The 16,348-nt window shown below is 40.1% G+C and overlaps 1 protein-coding gene across 8 annotated transcripts in view; it reads right to left on the bottom strand.

Moving 5' to 3' along the window:
• TBL1X (transducin beta like 1 X-linked) overlaps window positions 1-16,348 on the bottom strand; it is a 199,329-nt gene that overhangs the window by 127,239 nt on the left and 55,742 nt on the right. The window contains exon 1 of one of the 8 annotated variants that reach the window (XM_084506650.1): window positions 3,372-3,489. The exons of the other annotated variants lie outside the window; for them this stretch is intronic. The gene's annotated coding sequence lies outside the window, so the exon portion shown is untranslated. Of the gene's footprint in view, window positions 1-3,371; window positions 3,490-16,348 lie in introns of those variants that run through there. 8 annotated transcript variants of the gene reach the window in all.

Below are 16,348 nucleotides of genomic sequence, written 5' to 3'. Positions count from 1 at the left end.
TTAGAACACAGAGAACACGAAATTGTAAACATTTTACAGGAGGTCAGGTTCAGGGCCTAACATCCACAGCCTAATATCCACACAGTGTAACAAAAATAACAGCAAAGATCTTTCCAAACCAGCTCCACATTATTAACCTACTGAAAAATTTATTTATGTGGCAAGATAGAACATCAATATAATTCTCTCATAAGTTTTCTATTTTTTGTTTACCTATTTGGAATTCACTTAGATGAGCCTAATTCTCAAACCGTATTTGGGCAACAATTTTTTAAAAGACAAATAAAAACTCCTAGGCTGACCTTAATTATCTATTCTTCTCTGTAGAATTATACACTGGTGAATTGTTAGTGAGAACTACCAGTTAAGAGAAACTCAGAAACATCCAATCCAGACAGTTGTTTACATGATATAACAAAGGACAGGAAGCCTTGATGAATAATAATGTAGAGTTATTTGTATTATGCTGCTGCCTGTATCTTGTATGTAAGACTGTAAGTTAAAAATACTAAATTATTAAAATCCAGAAAAAATAAAAATAAAAAAGAGACATGATAATCCTTGCCTCACAAGTTATAATCCAAGAATAAAATCAACACAGGGTAGATGTATTCTGGGAGATGGAAATAAAACAATGGGTGTATCTCCAGGCCATGCTGCACAGGAGATGTTCCTATTAGCCCGAGTACTGCAGGACACAGCACGTCCCACATTGTATAATTTTTCCTGTATTAAAATATAGTTGGCCCAGGTAAAGCATAGCCCTGAAGAAGCTGCACTGCTTTGCTAACCACACTAACTTGTGCTTCTGTACATCACCCCACACAGTGCAGTGCTGTTACGGCCAATGAACAAACATCAATCATCATTTTCGATACAATAATTTGTTCTTTGTTTTGAAGCGGGTATCTCTAAGAGTTGACAACACCTGACGAGACTGTCGCTCTCTGCCTGAATTCATGTTGTCGCAGACCTTGTGGGACCTACCCAAAGCCAGGGCTGTAATGAAAGCAGGCAGTGGCACAGCCAGTCTACTCCACAAAGCACTGCGGTGGAGCCTTGCTCTGAGGGAAGGAGCAGCGCTGCCAGCTTCCATGCTGGCACAGCAGTATGAAACAGGTATTCCTTCCAAAGGGTTTTTCAGAACAAAAACTGCAGTTTACTTTCCAGTTTCATTTTTACCTCCTCTGCTCCAGGTGTTCCTCTCCCCTTTTCCAAAGGCAACAATTAGGAAAAAGAAATGACAGTGATAGAAAAATACATAAAAAACAACAACAACACAATATCTCTTCCAAATTAGTTTACCTCCTATTCCTTTGATATACACACAAAGTGAATGTATAGTTCCTTGATAAAGCACTTTTTTCCCAATACAAGAACAGTTATCTACACATCTCTAGAAAATATAAAGTAGGTGTTTGATTCACAGAAACACATCTTATCTTTGATACCAGCACAGCTGCAGTGATCTCTCTAAAGAGTTTTCCAAACTGGTCCCTGGGCTTGCAGTGACACTGAAGCAGCACAGCCAGTCTTTGGGAATCAGCTACATTTGCTCTCTAGTGCTTCCTAGTGCTTTCTAGTGCATTGATGTGCAGTGTAGCATTCACAGAATTGGAGGTGCTCTAGCAGAGATTTTTCAGTGCTGTCAATTTAAGAAAAAGGGGGGCAAAACCTCTCTCCCTCTCTACAGCTCTCCATTGCAAAATGAAGGGGTATGCTACCCTTCTGCTTTCAACTGATGAGGACTGCACAGGACGTGATTATGCTCTAAAGCAACACCGGTTCTGCAGAAAAGGCTTATTGTGCTATTGTGTTAAAGAGATGACAGGAAGGAGAGGAAAAGCCTACTCAAGGGAAGAAACAAGTCTGCAGAAATCTACATACATCAGTGCCACAATATTGATATTACTATTAGTAACCTGAAATCAACACTTTTAAAAGCGCCACTTGGAAGCTGGTAGGGAAGCCCACATTTAAAGGCTACATACCCGACTTTTTTTTTTTTTCCCTTTTCTTTTTTTCCTCTCCCTTATTACACTCTAAAGAGATGAGGATGGTCACGAGCCTGGCTGTTGAACATTTCTGGTATTTTCAGGCCCAAGAGCCCCACCACCGCCTACGAGGCAGAGGGGCTACACGAGCACAGGGCCCCAGTGCTCCCACTCCAGCCCACAGGCCAGCTCACATTTGCCAGAGCAGTCGATGAAGGATTAAGCCCTGCAGATGGGTACAGCAGATAATTGTCACATCTCAAACCACCACAGCTAAATCTACCAGACTGTGAGACAGTCACTTACATTAAAGGTCCAAATGTCAGATAACCTACTCACTCTTTTCGAAAGGCTTCCCATGATATTTCAACTAAGTTATTTTCCAGCTCTCCTAGAATTCAGAAGTCTGTATAACATTTCCGCCTTTCTCAAAAGGATGCTGAGAGCATTAATTCACTAAAGCATTTTGGAATCCTTTGAAGAATGGAAGGTAACCACCTACCCCTGCAAAACAGTAGCACATTTTGGTTAAAAAAAATATTATCGTACCTAAAAATGCCACAATGCACTTAAACAGACGACAATTCTGTAGCAGGTTATTCAGAGGGAATTGTTTTGTGCAGATCATTTCTGCATTAATATTAAAAGCTTCTTGGCCTAGAGATGCTGCAATGTAACGGTTATATGCATTTCTATTTCCCGTCACATAACGTCTGCTTATAATGCCGTGTTACTCAAAAGGTGAGAAAATGAAGAAAGCCATTTTTAAGGAGAAAAGCACTGTATACTTTAGAAAACAACACTTCATTAATATAACCAGTCAGAAGTGAGTGAGTACAGAACCAACACCTTGGATGACAAATTTCAAGCCTAAAATCTCACCTCCTATATATATACATGTATGTATGCGTATCTACACACACACGCACACACGCACACAGACACATGCATCAAGCAGGCTCCCAAGGAGTATTTATGACAATTTGGAGCAGTTCCTTTGCTGCCTGTAAGCAGAGCCAGCCATCCTTCAGGCAGACCAGCCCGAAGCACCGTGCTGAATGGTAAATCTTAAAGGACTGAAGTCATGCAGCTACCTGGAAAGAAAAAGGATCCTTCATCGTGTATTTAGAAATGCTAAATGGCCCGGGAAACTACTTAGAGATTTCTCATGCTCAGATCCTCATTTTCTCTTGCGTGGTCATCCCTAGGACAGCTCTGGAAAACAAGGCAGCCATTTTCTCTTAAGCTGTTACACTCGGCAAACCAGATTGAAGTGCTTGATACGCTGCTGCTCTCTTCCGTGCCTGCAGCACTCGGAGGGGAAAAACAGCCAATCACCCACAAACAGGTAGCGACCACAGCCATTTTTGCACTTGCCTGATATGAGTCACGCCGTGGCAGCAGATGGGGCCGGGGGGAGGCTGGGGAGGCCTGGATGCAGACAAATCGATGTGCTGTAGCGCTCTGCCTTACCCTCTCGGCTGGCTTCACCCTGAGGCCCTGCAAAACCGTGGAGATCCCTGAAATAATGCTGCTTCCTTATGTGCGTGCATTCCCCAAATTAACTACCATTAGGAAAAAAAAAAAAAAATAAAAAAAAAATTGGCTTTTACAGAGCCATTGGGTCTCAGGCATTGCCTCAGACTTGTTTTTAAAAACAACTCTATCTCGGTGTGAGAAGGGGAAGAAAACAATCTTAATGTGCAGTTGGCAGAAACACACACGTACGTGCACCTGTATGCACATACATACCTGATGTAATTTCTGTGAGTGACACAGCTGCAAGTAACCTCTCTCCAATAATTTGCTAGGGGACCAGACTGCCAAAACTGCTGAGCACTCTTTAGGGTGCACGGCTCCGAATATTCAAAACGGCTAATCACTGGAAAATACAAAGGGCTGGCCCCACATGTAGGGCAAGAAGCCATGCCCCTATAGTTCAGTTCACTTCTGTTTTCCATTGTAATCCCCTTTCTTGTCATTCTTGGAAACCTCACTATTTTGCAGCAGTGTTGTGAAATTTGGCAGCGAAAAGCCCCAGGCTCAGGGAGATGCCTTTCCTGTCCCATGCAAAATGTGTTCAGACTCAGCCACGCTCAAGGCTGCTGGGGAAAAAAAAAAGTTCCCACTTCAGGTTTGTCAGCAGAGGCAGCTAAAACCAAGCTGCTAAAATCCCTCTGCTTCCACTCTTGCCGCCCACTGAGCCCTGGCTCATTTCACCACCTGAAATGCAAAATGTGCCTTCAGGCAGCGCCCAGCCAGCATGTGGCTCTGCTGCTCGGGCCCCAAGGCCCAAAGGCTGCCCACATGGTTGGGGACTTGTGTCCACACGGCCACCTCTGGGCCACACCAGGGCCCTCGCCCACCCGGAGGCAAAGCAGGCACAAGGCAACTGCCCAGGCCAGGTGCCCCGCTGCGCACAGACGACAACATGGGTGATTCTTGTGTGGAGTGCCTGCTCCAGCTCTTGAGCACAAGAACAGAGTTTGGTCATGCAACCTTTACATCTGTGCCATGCTTCCCAAGGCTGTTTTTAAACCAAGAGGGTACCCAACCAGTCACTCTTAACACCGCGAACTGCAGAACTGTTCCCCAAAGTTACAGCGTCACTTTGTGCCTTGCTTTACAGCGAGGCTGCTGTAAGGGATGTCACCGTACCAAAGGCGGCTTCCCAGTTTTGCAGAAGCCCAGTAAGTCAGAATAAACACAGGCAGAGCACCCATATTTCAGACATGCGATTCCATCATCAATTATGAAAATTACTGAAACACAGCCAAGTTCAACATCATTGGCTGGTAAAGAACATTTTGGTTCTGTGGCCATTGATTTTTGCTAGACAAAGTAATAAACCATTGTTTCTGTGCCAAGTATACATGCATCGCAGCATTTTTAATATCTTTTATTTTGGAATGCAGGATATCATAAGTTTAAGAGTAGAAAGTCCACTCACTCCACTAAAATTCAAAGTATGCAAAACCACAGCTCTCTCAATCATGCCATCTGTGCTAGAAATGCCTTTTTTTTTTTTTTTTTTTGCCACAGGACTATTACATTGTGTGCAGGTGGTAATATCTAAAAAAATATCATGGAAGACATATGTAAAACTAGACTACTCCTTTTTTGTTGTAAACTCTAAGTACGAATGAACCCACATTGATCTAGCTTGTACCTTTTGGCACCAGAGTTTTTCTCATTAGGCCTGCAGCCCTTGTGCTGAAATACAGTTTCCAGAAAGAAAGCGTACAGTTCCTCGCACCTGTTTCATACATCACACTAGATAGAATGGCTTGATCTCTTCCAGGAAGGAGTTCAGTTTTGTAGCAAGGAGTCAGACAAGCACCATATGGGCAGAAGTGAGGGAAGACAAAAGCGAGGGTCGGACCAGTGCTCTCAGCAGCAGCAAGAGTTGCACTGGCTCAGCTGTGTTGTCTAATCAGGTATTCTAAATCAATTAAGACTGAAGCTAATTTGTACACATGAATCTTTGTATTTCTAAATGAACCTAAATATTCCACAGGAATATTCCATACGGTTTAATTCCCGTAGTACATGGACAGAAACCGAGGACTGGCTGAGCTCATTAGTCATGAAAGCATGGAGTCTTAGCAGGCAAGCCTTTATCTGGCAATATAAAACCTGAGTAGGGAATGACTGAATACCTTCCTATCCTATAAAACAATGCTACCTAACTTTAGAGGAATTTTCAGTTAACAATAATGATGTTATTACAGTTGTTTGGAACTGTCATCAGATCTGAGCTCCAGCCTGTTAAAATATTTCAGTAACAACAACAACAAAAAAACATTTATTGACATCAGTCATCTTTGTTGTAAGAACACACACATTCATATGTATGTCTCATAGGTTTGCTACGAATCCTATATTTCTTACAGGCTTTACAGAAAACTGAAAACCGCTTTCTCCGACTGGACTGAATTTCCACCAATTTTTGTTTGGGCGGTGATATTCAAGCAGTGACAGCTTAGCTGCAGACACCCACCAAAGTATTTCTCCCATCTGCCTACCTTGCCTCTCGGCACCAGCGGCTAAGCCACTCAACACTAGATTGCCCAAAACTGCAATTTATAGCACATTCTGCTCAGGCTGGAATTAGCAGCAGTCTGCTTTGAAAAGGTGCACAGTAAAGTAAAGTGCTTCAGCAGTGACTCAGCATTGTGTATTAATAGCCAGCCTAGGCTTATTTAAGACTCTACCATTGCCATGTGGCTGGGATACGAGTTGGATCAGGCTGTTGATCGGACTGAAAGCTCATCTTGCAAATAAAATCACTTTTTCAGCGTTGTGCACCAGCACAATTATAGAGCCAACATTGGGAGCAGAGGGTCAAGGATAAGGGGAGGGCAGGACAGTCCATTTTGCAGCAGCCTGCATTTATGTTGGCAGAGGTCAACCATGGAAGGAGTTGGCTCCCCTTTGCCCACAGAAGAAAGCGGAGGGCACAAGGACAGACAGCCAGGGGCAGCAGCAGCCTGCCCCTGCTGTGCCATCCCTCCTCCATGAACAGATGCTGCAGTTGTGAAGAACGAGACCCCAAAGTAAGTCTTTATACCTACCACATAAAATGAGCTGAACAGAAAACAGTGCTCAAAAGAACCACTTGCACTCATTCGGCATGCATATGAATACCTGAGTGTAGAAACGAAGAGAACAGCCTCCAGATACACAAAACCAAAACCAAACAACAACAGAAGCAGTTCTGTAGTATGGTTTTGGTCTAATTGGAAAGTACAAGGTGCTGAGAAATAGAAAAAGTCACCATAATCTGATTAGCTGTGTAATTACGACTAAACTGGGAGATCAATGAGGGAAACTATAAGGAGTTTTTTTCAGCATGGTACGCTGGAGAGAAAATGGGAAATCTGGTGGAAATCTAATGGGATAAAGTAACAGATGGTAGGTAGACACCATGGGGACATAGAATATGTTTAAAGATGATACTGGCTAACAGTATGATTAAGAGGATGCGCAATATTACAATGCGCTGAGTTGAACAATAATGTTAGTAGTAAGGCCATGAGAATCTTAATATACTAAGTTTCACTTACATTTATAGACTAGGTTAGACTTACTTTTATAAACATATATCGGAAAAACACTCAAGAAAAAGACTAAGCTCTAGGTAATTCAAGTAACTAGAATACCAGAAGTAATGGCTCTTGTCCTCCTCTTCACAAACGTGGCAAACAACAGTCCATAAATATGACAGAGGATACTACAAAAAAGACGAGCAATTGAATTAATTATCAAAGATATAATGATAAATAATGAACTCAATGTACAGGGGAGAAAAAAAAAAAAAAAAAAAAAACACAACCACAAAACACCTTGAGCTCTGTTTCTGGAAACAACTTAGCAGAAGAAGAAGCTTCGAGTGCAACAGTGCAAACCACCAAACCACCGTCACATGGGTCACCCAAAGCCTACCTGACAGGACATCACTCTACCTGCCCTGTAAGGACTCCAGGCAAAACAACAGTACAACCCCCAACAATTTCTTCAGCCATAAATACATTAGTAACTTCCAGCACAATCTCCCACATAACCCACTTCTCTTCCAGTTGGTACACGGGCAGGAGCACAGCTTAGGATCTATAAACTGAACACACGAGCAGGTCAACTCAAGGCAGCCTCGTGAGCTCAAGCAACGCTTCCAATTTTCTCTTGGGTATACTGTCAAAGTTTGCTATACCAGTCTCACAAAACTGTGGTGGTCCTGTGCCTTCCAAATATTTGCTAACAATTAAATAATACCTATAAACGATACAGTCCAGCTGTAGAACTGCTTATGTCTCAGTAAAATAAATAACTGTATATATAAACTCCAAATATATACAGATGGATACATACATACATACAATACAGAGAGAGAGTGTTAAATGGAGTAGATATAAACAAATGATAGAAAAAGATATAAACCAATGCTGCATTATTATAAGCCAGTTATTTATGTAGATTTATTTTAAAATATGTCTGATTGCATTCATAGCACTGATGAAGAGAACAGTAACGCACTAAACATCATTAAACACTTAAACTGAAATTCCCCCTTGATCATCCCTCACGACCACTTTGATTCTGTTTTACCACCCAGGAAAAGAATAACCACACGACCTGAAGGTCAGAAAATTGTTACTCTGCTATGAGAACCAACTAAATAATTTCCAAAAGCAGGGGCCTCTCCCAGGCACAATTCTGCTTTCAGTCCTCCCATCTCAAATTGGCACTAATTTAAATTAGAGACTGGTAGCTTTAGCACTTCAGCTGATATCAATTACCATTATATCACGTAAAGCACTCCCTGAAGTAATCAGGAACCAAGCTGCTTATGGAAATAGTACAAAAACCACATCAGGAATGAAATAGAAGCCAGTACACAGCAGAGATATAACCAGACCCTCTGCAAGAAAGGAAAAAAAAAAAAAAAAAAAAGATTTAAATGGGCAGCTGTGTTCTGCATCAACAGCCATTTCTGTGAATGGCTTTAAGGTGCATAGAGAGGTCACTGTCTTCTCCAGATTGGATTACTGCAAAGCCAGTGGATAACAACTACAGCAAGGAAACAACTGGGTGCTGGACTGCCTTAAAACAGCTGAGGAGAAACAGAGTAAGCCAAATGATCATGGCTCTGACGCAGCTTCTGAGAGGGCACAGTCCCCTACTTTACTCACAGCTGGCTCATGAGAACTTCTCAGGGTACTTAAGATCATTAAAGCCCAGTAAACCAACCCCTCAAACACAGATATATATATTTTTTATCTTAGTGAGTGCAAATGGTAAGAGGCAAAGAGCTTGGGCCCGCTTAAGGGAGATGTAAGAACCAAGAACATGCACTCAGGAAGCCTAAATTGTACCAGCAATCTTGCTTTGTTGATAAAGCCTTGTTTCTCTTCTCGGCACCCCACCTAAATAGCTTTTGCTCAGGTACAAAATATTTTATCTTAAGGATGCTTAAAGTAGTTTCCATAACTCATCATTTAGAGCAAGCTTACTCAACTGAGGAACCAGCCAAAGTCATTCAGGGACCACCTTACACTTACTGCAAGGGTAGATATAGATAGGCTTCCTGGCATCCTTCCATCCTACAATTTCCTACAGCTATTACACTGATGATTCAAATCTAATTTTAACAAGCAAGCAAGCCTTCTGCTGTCAGCAACCATTGTTCCAAGACAGAAGGAAAATACTTTAAACACATTTTCGTGCCTTTCAACATCTGCATTTTTGTATTGCTTTTGTTCCTGGAGAGGGGCATAGAAAAGAAAAATAAGGGAAGCACTTCCCCAGGTAGGGAGGGTAATATATTAGTGCTGTCACTTATCATTTCCTAAACAAGCCTAATTTTTTTCTAAACAATCCATGGGTAGGAGAAAGGTTTTGTTCCTTTAACAACTAACTAATGCTTTAAAAGTCTAAAAATCCCATTACAGTAACAAAGTAAGTTTCAAAAACATATCCCCCTAGGATAACATAATGTTTTTGTTTCAAGAATAAACAAACAAACAAACATTTTCTACATCTTTGGTAAAATTGAGTCCCAGGCAGCCATCCTATCTATGTTTTTAAGTAACAAGTTGTATGCATCTCTTTACAGCTAAGTTTGTGCATAAATGAAATTCCTCCACCAGTTTAGAAAGAAACTACCATTCTACATGACCTCACATGAGGAGATCATTCACCATGTTTCTAAATATTCACTTAAATAGATCAGAAAAAGCAAAAGAATTTGCATATGCTTTTGCGTATTTTCAGATAGCTTTCAAAGCAAGGTCAACATGAAGTAATGAAGAGCTGGGTTCATTAGTTGTAAAGCAAAAGACAAAGTCCCATCTCACGTGCATTGGCAGTGAAAAGTTTGAAGATATAACTTGGGTAAGATATTCATGGAACATAATTCTGAAGACAATAGTAGAAACTTTCTTCTAATATAACCTAAGCATGGTTCCAATAACCAAGGATAAGATAACAAAATGCACAGAAAAGTCTTCACGATAAGGAAGAAACTGCCTGATTTGCTCTGAGTTACAGTACTATCAATTAGGTATGTGGCACATCCTGATGTTTGTATCGTGTTATTTTAAAAACGTAAAATACAAAATTAAAGCTGTCTGCAAGTCTCTTGACAAAACAAACACCATACTGGGGTGCTGAAGGTGCTTCCTTTACTCAGAATTCATACCATAGAAGGATATTGATACATTGGAAGGGGAAATACTGTTTAGCATTTCACACTTTAACAGGTATAGAAAACATTACCTGTGTAACGCACTGCCTTGTTATCACAGCCAGTGTAAAATACAATTCACTGAATGGTGGTAAGTAAAACATGGGTGATCAAATGTGGCAGTCCTCTTTGACATTATGGAACCTGTGCAAGGTATTTCATTTGGTCTCTTTGCTCAAGTCAGTCACATTTGCATTCATTCACATTCAGCACGTTATCAATCTGAAAAAGCCAGGATACATCATTCCCTGTTTTCTTCCAATTCTCTGTGGGATTTATTCTTCTACAGAATTATTGCCATAAATAAAATGTTGTTTAGAGAGTCTGTAATACTGCCAGCCCATTCCACTGTAGATAAAGGTTGAAGGAAAAATTCTAAAAACCACAACAGTTTTTCGAATTCTTTATGTGAAACATCAGTGCCGAACAAGTGCCAAACACTCAAGTAAACTTTGGACATCAGTGCTTACAGAGGTAATTTTAGGAGCAGGACAAATTACTGAATTATTTCTTCAGTTTTTTTGTGCAGTGACGACTGTGTGGTGACTTTCCACAGAAACATATGGCCGTCACCTCAGCTAAATGATCTGCATATATATGGAGACAACCTCTAACTGAAAGACCCTCAGAAGCACAAAGACCAAAAGAGACCAGTATTATATAACTGGGTTTCCTCAGTAATGCGAGTTTTTTGTTTGTTTGTTTTGTTTTTTAACTCAAAGATGCAATTTTTGCATTAAAAATAACTTTGAAAGAAATCTGTATTTAAGAAATTAATCTGAATGGGATGCAAAAATGTCAGCTAATGATGAATTCCTCATCTCAATTTCAACAATTTACCAACTTAAATAGCTACAAATTTTGGGGGAATAGCAGAATCTGTTTCCTGTTTGAACTCTACCGTTAGTTTATTCCAATGCGTCTTTTTATTTCCATATCTTCCAAATAAGAGATCCTTCTCATGTCATACATCTTAACATGCTCATTACCAGATGATGATTACTTCTCAATTTCAGTCTCTACTTGACAAAACAGATTGGATTACACCATTTTCCTACTAGGAAGATGAGCTCCTCCAGAGCTCCCAAACTCTTTCCCCAAATGCCCTGAATTCCAGCTGTCAAGTACAAGTGCTGCTCCTACACGTTGCACCTTTGCTGAACCTCCATAGTATTTACATATCATTCATTCCATATGGATAGCACAAATACACTGTTTATTTGTTATCTTGCAATCATATACCAAAACTCCGTATTTACTTTTGGCCAAATCACTGAATGGTGGTGTCAGATGCAAGTTGTACAATATGATGCAGTGCACCTTGAGGTACACAAGTGAAAACTTTTGAAGGAGCTTTAGATATTATGGGTTTGCAGATCAGGAAGAAAAGACCACTTTGCTGTTCCTCATTACTGTCTTTATTTATAACTGAGTAGCCTAATGTGAAAGAATGAACTGAGGAGCATAGTAAGAAAACTAACTTTTAAAACTGCTTGGAGACCTGGAGCAGGGAACCAGACAGAGAAAAAATGCTGGCATTTAGTTCCAAACAAGGATGCTCAGAAACTGCTCACCACAGCTTTTTTCCAGTGATTAAAACCCAAGGTAAGAACTGCTGAATTTTGCTTGCAAATCCAGCTACTGTTTTCAGGACAGGACACAGGACAGCTTTCTGCAAAAGTGGGCAAATACTCAAGCATGTGTTATTATCATATAGTATTGGCAGAGACTGATCTGGACACCTGGTTTCAAAGCAAAGGATCCGAGTCCACTGCTTTCCTTGTCACTGATGAGCACAGAAACCACTAGGCTATTTCAGACTTGTACTCAATATTTACTAGACTGTTGCATTGACTAGGTGTTGCAAAGAGCTATTTGTGCAGGTGAAAAATGACAAAATAAGAGAAAGGGAGGGTAATAATTTACAAATACCCGATGGAGGAATCTGCATAGCAGAAAAAGGAGCGCATTTTCTATCAGATATGGAAACTCGGGAATAAAGGGAAGGATGTCTTTTTTAAAAGCGAAAATGGCGAGTGACTTAGCAAGAAGATGTTGTTCTGGAGAAGAACAACTGTTGGCCTGTGGAAAAATTGCTAGAGGGCATACTGCAAAGCTACTGCTGGACAAAATAATGGCAAATGCACTGATGGAAACAATCCCGAATCCGCAAGGCGTAATGCCTCAGGTGATGTATAAGAACGGTTCCCAGTTTGCCTATCTCTGTACAGTACCTCTCTGGTACTGTAACTGAGATATATTGCCCAAAAAATTTAGCTGTCTTTTAAAATAATCCTAATGTACTTTATTACTGATTTTAACAGGCTTTAATGGGAGGAAGCATATATTCAATTATTTTATTACATGCTTTGAATATAAATGGTGAGCATCTGCACTCTAGTTTACATCTTCCGTCCTCACCCTCTCATAAAAAAGCACAGGCACGTTTTAGAATCGAAAGTGGCTCTCCCCACCCCTCGCCGCTTTCTTGGCTGGTTTGCAGGGATCTATATATCCAATCTAATTATTTTGATTCCCATTTCCAACCCTATCAGTGGTGCAGTGGTGCAAGAAATCAAAATGCCAGTCTCCTGAATGCGTTAGAACCCAAAAGCTAACAGCTCCTCATTTGCAGAGGCATCACTGTGCGGCCCAAAGCCCCTGTCATCATACAATTTATGTTCAGCGTTCTGGATGTGACTTGAGAGGGTTTTCCCAGTGTACCGCTACTGAGCATTTCATATAACATTTCAGATATGCTACAGCATGTTGCATCATCTTGTTCTGTCACAACATAACCGATTCTAACAAACACCCGCAATGCTTCAGTTTAGATTTTGTCTCTTTTTGAACACTTAATTCCTTCTTCTTTGTTATTTTCCCCTTTGTCTTCTTAAAAGGGGAAAAAATAGGATGACATAAGCTTGTCTTCCCTTAAGTGATCAGAAATAAGAGTCAGCAATACTCCTGCCAAAACACCCACTATCCTCGCAAATCAGGGGGATCATATGTTGCTCACTAGCTGAAGTCCCCTGGGGGTCTTTTCCCTGACTATAAGCTTTTCCCCTCTTGAATTACAATCTTACTTAAATTACTAATGCCTCAGCGCCACCAAAATATTCCCATTCATTTCCACAGCTTTTACAAATATGATAATATGATTTGTGTTTAAATATAAGCGTCGCCGTTTTACTTTTTATTATGAATATCATATGTTTGGCAAGCTGTCTGACCTTCCTTATGATGATGAATGCTGCAGCAAACAATTTGCTGTATCTTTAAAGAAATGGCCAATTCAATTACATTATGCCAGAAGCTTTCAAATCCCTCTCTGCCAAACGTCTTTGCTATATCCTGCCACAGACAGCCCATTTGTATTCCAGCACAGTAGGACACTTGTTTTACTGAAGCATACAGTTCTAGTTAGGTACTATCAACAGAGCGCTATTTCAGTTCTCCAGCTCTGTGTTCCTTTCTGCCCCCTCCAGCCTCGGTTATTAGGATTTTCAATTTTACTGACCAAACGTGTATGCATTACTAATTACATGCCTGAAATCTAGTAGTTATCGACTGCTACAACAAAATACATTAGTGACCAATTACAGGAGTTCTTGGCAGCAATGGTTATCATTTTAGTGGATTTAATCATTGCACTTAAAGTGAAGCTTGAGATTCCCTTTGAGATTACACCACTAATTGCTTCTGTTTTGCCAGTTACTGCATGAGCTGGTTTGCAAAAAGGATCACTAAAGATGCTTTCATAATATCAAAAAGCAGCAAACACATCAAGCATCCTGTAATGAGCCCCCCTTCCCCATAAAGCCACAGAGTAAATTTGTTCATACCACAATGCCAATCTCCTGAACATATCTCCCTTGTCATCCTCCTTTTCCTTCTCATTTCTCGTTATTTGGGCAAACAGCAGCAGTACAGCTGCACTGCTGTTCATGTGAAGTGTGTGTTACCGTAGACACACCATCATTTATTTGAACAGGCAGTGAGAACATTTCAGCTATTTAAGAAAAAAATAAATCGTTTTTTCCCTCCCCTCCTGTGCTTGAAGAGACAATAGTACTTGTTATTGTTATTATGACAGAAGATTTGAATGCTCTCAGACTTTTAGGAAAACAAAACAGAGAAACAAACCAAACAGGTAAATATATGGTTTATTAGATAAACAACATCTTCATAATTGGCACCCACTCTCCAGAAATCCCTTAAAAAAAACACTCCCCCTCCAAAGGAATTTGTAATGTAACATATTGTTCTTTAAAAGCCCATGGCTACCTCCAGATCCCCACTAGTGATGAATTATCTGGTTTACAGCCTCATAAAGCAGAAGTGTCTATATATTTTAATGCTGAGGCCAACCACAGGACTTTTGTACCTTTCAAATTCAGTGATATACAACTTTCCAAACACCACTGAAAAGCTGTGACACTTGGCTTCAGGCAACTAACACAAGGAGATATAATTTCATTAACATTTTAGGTCAGATCAAAATAAGTTGTCTTTCAAAGACAAAAAGCATGGGGGAAGGCTGCAAGTACAATTCTATTAGCTGTCTGAGAACATATTATTTAATAAATAAAATTGTTTAAATAAATTTGGTTTCCTTTTAATAGAATTTCAGCTGTTGAAACTTTCCATTACTCAAACGTCACTTTCCAACCAAAGAAGCCCTCTGTAAACTATATATATTTTAAAAACTCAACCAAAAATTGCTGATAAGATTAAACAACCTTCTAGAATTGTCTCACCATACATCAGCCTTTTTAAATTTCAGTGGATTCGAAGTTGATACATCTCTAATTAGAAACTTAATCAATCTCCGTGAGAAAGATATTGTAGAAAAAGCATTTTAAACCCCCTGAGACTTCTTGACTATTTTTCATGCTAATGGAACAGCAGAGCATATGATATCTTGAAAAACTGTCAGAAACATACAATATGATCTACAAAAATAATAACAATCTCCCTGAGGTTAACTGCTAAATAAGCTGAAGAGCTTTATCCTACAGCATCAACAGGCTCTATCAGTCAGCTTCACTTCAGCCCACAAACTAAGGTACAGAACATTACCTAACCAACCCCTGAAAAATAACACAATACAGTACACAGAGACTTGCGTCATTGACACGTTTTATGCTGTTTCACACCAAGATGCAGATTTCCACAAAGCCGAAGATCTTTTCAGAACACCAGGCACACGGGCTGCTACATGGAAATGCTTTCAAAAGCATGGCCAGTTCATTTCCATGCTCAACTGAGAAAATCTTGCCTTGGGGCACTCAATTTCTACTCTTTATGAGGACAAATGAAAGTGATGCAGTAACTACAAATAACTGGCAAATAATAAACTGGATAAAACACCTGAATTAGAGTAAGGATCAACCTCATATTCATAAAGGCACAGACCATACAGTTTAGCTAGATTATCTCCACCTGTTGGTCCAATAGTTCTTGATTTCTGCCTTCCTCAAACAACAATTAAGGACAATTCTGCCTTCTTCAAACAACAATTATGGACAATTTCCAAGTAAAAAGTGACAGAAAATTGACAAGATCTATTTTTCATCCAAGAGCCACTACCCTTACAAATACTCAAGCCCAGCAGCAGAATGACCACCTTTCTTTCGTATGGCCAAGTTCCTTTTTCACATACACAACCACAAAACTTAAATTGCTATTCCAAAAGGACTGCAATTGCACCTGGAATTTCTAGCGCTACCTTCAAAATGACAAAACAGGAACAAGACAGAAGAAGAAAATATTCTTGAAATGAACAGCTGAACTCATGTAGCACCCGAAATACAAAAGGTCAGGAAATACCTGCCTTTCATCACTGTCAAAAGCAATAGGCTAAAATATGCAGAGTAGGACTGATAACACAGGAAATAAATGAAAACATTTGCTGTGCGTTAGTGCAAAAGTTAAAAGAAGCAAGGCAAAAAGCTCTCTCAAAGGTCCCTGCTGGATTTAAAACAGAGCTGTTGAGCCAATTTCAATTTAAAAACATGCCATTATCATTTAAGAACACCGAGTTTCTCTCCTTTAATAAACCTTACACCTGTTCACTAGAGTTCATGGTCCCAGTTCCTACAAGTGTGCA

Source organism: Aythya ferina (genome assembly GCF_964211825.1).
Source record: "Aythya ferina genome assembly, chromosome: 1".
NCBI lineage: Eukaryota > Metazoa > Chordata > Aves > Anseriformes > Anatidae > Aythya > Aythya ferina.
Note: the sequence above shows the minus strand (reverse complement) of the source record. Positions and strands in the feature narration are given on the sequence as shown.